General features: G+C 39.0%; 1 protein-coding gene across 1 annotated transcript in view; it reads left to right on the top strand.

The window, feature by feature from the left end:
* The first annotated feature begins 1,885 nt into the window (after window positions 1-1,885).
* MESR3 (misexpression suppressor of ras 3) overlaps window positions 1,886-3,487 on the top strand; it is a 16,139-nt gene continuing 14,537 nt past the window's right edge. Inside the window, exon 1 of the mRNA XM_018027048.2 lies at window positions 1,886-2,277. The gene's annotated coding sequence lies outside the window, so the exon portion shown is untranslated. The remainder of the gene's footprint in view (window positions 2,278-3,487) is intronic.

Genomic DNA, 3,487 nt, shown 5'->3' with positions numbered 1-3,487 from the left:
CAGTATATGGTTGCGGTAATGAGAATACGGAGTGTAACGAGAGCGATTGCACACGTTGTAATACCAGTAAGTGCAACTCGGCGACATCGGTAACCGTACTCAGTTCTACGATTTTGTCTTTAATAGCAATTATATTCCTTACGAAATAAGTTTACCAATGTATTTATTAGTTTTTTCAACGAAGATCAATCTTATATTCACTAAGAATCATTCAATAGAATTTCGTGAACTTGTCAGAATGGCATTACACAGAATTTAAAGATATTTTAAGTTAATGTAAATCCACGGATAAAAATTTGCTCCATGTGAGTTACAATAAAAGTAAACCTATTTAATTAATAGTCATAAGAATTTTCATTCATTACCGTCTTCCATTCCTAAGAAAAGTCTGATTAGCGTATGGTACCATGGATTGGGAACGAAATCATAAACGAAAGTATATCAGGAATGGTTAATTAGATGCTCAACGAGCAATCGTAACAGCGAAGCGGATCGACGTGCCGGGGCAACGAACTCAAACACGTTCCGCTCATTATTCGTTATTGGATATTATATTCAAAGCTTCTGATCATATGCGCTCGTCTCGTTTTTAACGTTAAGGATAATAGGCTATTCCCTTTCACTTTGAAGAAACAAGATACAAGTCATTAAAAACCCACAGAGAGATACTTTTCAAAGTAATCTGTAGACATTCTTAATATTATACATTATAAATTATCTATAAAAAACAAGTTTTAAGAAGAATAATTTGAGTCAAACTATTTTGCTTTATAGCCCCATTTTCGACTATAGGTAAACTGCCAAATAAATTATTTTACAGATTTCATCATTTCGATATAATTCCTACAAACGATTGTTAGTACTAATAATTTTAAACAAAAACGCTATTAGTTCGTCCTGTCGAGTCATGGACAGAATTTAGTGACATCGATTATCATTATTTAGTAGGCAAATAGTAGAAACAGACTAAAGGGGAATGAAAAATGAATCTTAAGTCTCTAGCCACCGGACTATGAGTAATCGTCCATGTGCTTATATTCGTTTGCATCGTATCCTCGTTATGTATCATCGTTGCATACGCCCTGTTCATCAATTTTAACATCTATTGTAAAACATGTCATAGAATGAAACATTCTCAGAATATGAATGAGCAAATATAAATTTGAAATAATTCAATCATCAATAAGATCAAGGGAAGTTCTCTTATGTCTCAATGCTTTAAAACCATTTCACATATTCTATTCTAATCAATGCTTTATCCATAGAAATATTAGAAGTGAGTACATATTGGAACGTTTAAATGATAACAAAAAAAATGTTACGACATACATCTAGCCTCTTTCTTTTTTATAGACTGCTTTTTATTAACTCTATTACAATTTTTATGTGTCGTACATTGAAGCCATAAAAATATCAATAAAGTCATTTTGTAAAACTATACATTTAATAATTATGAGATCGTTACCAAGTATAGTAATTACAATTTTTCTAAAACACGTATGCTTACTTAATACTATTGAAAAATAAGGGAAAATTGTAAAAAAAAACCCTGTTGTATGTAGCTTCCTTCGACTCATTCATTTTATTTTAACTGCAGAAATGGTAAAGCTGGTTACACTTACATTATCCTATAACATAAAATTAAAATACACGAACGAGTATGCAACAGTGACACAGAAGATATGATACAAGTAGGTACAAATAAATATACAAATAAATATACAAATAAATAGCGGACAGAAGGAATGGCGCGCGCGTGTAGGTGCGCGAATTGCGCAGGCGAATTCGGGCGTGCTTCGTGGCCGTGCGGATCACGCTCGCGCCTCGCCGCGCCGTGAATTCCGGCGCTGCTCTCTCGCCGCGGGTTTAACACGCGGCGCCGAAGCAACTCTCGTAGCTGCGCCGAGCGAGCGTCCCCACGACACGACCACGACCTCAGTCTACCGTCACCGTTCGCAAGCGTCGCTTCGACACGCCGCCCTCGCCATCGCGATCATCACCTTTGAAAACCTGCTGCAACATCGCCAGCCTCTGTTTCCAGTTTCCTTAAATCAGACTCGCGTACTTTCGGCTTCCGCGCCGCGAGGACGCGACTTCGAAACGTGGATCCGCGGCCCAAAGGACGAACTCCTGGTCCCATCGACGCGACGACGCGTCGGTGTGTTCATAAAGGAAGAGGCATAAACTCGATCACGATGTTCGATCAGCTCTATTGAGATTTCTGAGCATTCGTCCCTGCAAGGATTTCGAGCCTGAATCTTGGACTACTCGACAAACGTGAGTATATGCCTCGCTTTTTCTCTTGATACAGGCTTCGCAAGAATTACTTGACATATAAAAATCTGTAGGAAATTCTGTATTGAAATATTCATACGCAAAGTATTATATTTGGTGCGAAGAGGAGAGAGCTGATCCTGAACAGAATCCTCGTTTAATTTTACGAATTCGTGAAAAGGGCGTATAAGAGAACGTGCCACTATTACTGTGATACGTAATTAACCGCTTGGCGGGAGAATCTCTGTGATAAGGATTTGATAACGATTGTTAGATGGGGACGTGGAACTTGATGTCATCATTTCTTATCTTTCTGGTAAATGAAATTAAATTATAAATAGCTATCAGAAATAGCTGACATAAATATTATTTATTGTGGAAAGTCACAGATGAAATATAGACGAAAGAGTTGTCTTCTAAATTGTTCCCGATTTTTGAAAGTATAAATAGTTATAAGAGTCTTTTTATTATTCTAATATATTAAATTATTTAGTCGAAATTGCTGGTATTTTATTGATCCAAGCTAGGATTCAATATCCTTTGATTTGATATTTGAAACAAGATAGCGTTTGCTGGTTCGATCGTCCGGGTTACGCTTCGAGCGCGCACCTGGGCGCGCTCCGCTTCACTCGAAATTAGTTCCACCGTTTTACCAGGTTCTCCCTTCGCGAGTTCTACCCCTGAACGGAATCGGAAGATTTCCGGTCCGTTGGTCTCGTTAGGGACGAGGGAACGTCCACTTCAGTTTCCCGCTAACGAGGATAACAAAGCGTTCGTTAACCGTAAATCGTCCTCGCGAGTTGCGCAGGAGTCGTAAAGTTGAGTGAACACGGTTTACTCCTCGGCCCTGTGCGTGTATCCGTCGCGAGGGGGACGAGGCACGGTGCGTCGTGGAATGCAAATTCACGCGATGCGAATGCATTGTCCCTACGGGAACTTTCTTCCCGCTACTGTAGAAAACAATTCTTCTTCATCTCGAGAACCGCGTTCCTCGCACTCGCTATTGAAATTGGAACGCGGGAACGCGAGAGCGAAAAAAGAAACGCGTTCGTTTCGCCTCGCACTAAATCGATTTTACCGCGATAATCCGTCTTCATGCCAGTTGTTCAACTCGGTAGTAAATAAAAACGTATTTAACACTAGAAAGACTGAAACTTAGTATATACCTATATTGCCCAAAAGCAGTTAAAATGACTGCATTGTGAAAGAATAA

Source organism: Ceratina calcarata, unplaced genomic scaffold, assembly GCF_001652005.2.
Source record: "Ceratina calcarata isolate Rehan_Ccalc_2016 unplaced genomic scaffold, ASM165200v1 scaffold399.2, whole genome shotgun sequence".
Taxonomy (NCBI): domain Eukaryota; kingdom Metazoa; phylum Arthropoda; class Insecta; order Hymenoptera; family Apidae; genus Ceratina; species Ceratina calcarata.
This window is presented reverse-complemented; position numbering and strand designations above follow the sequence as displayed.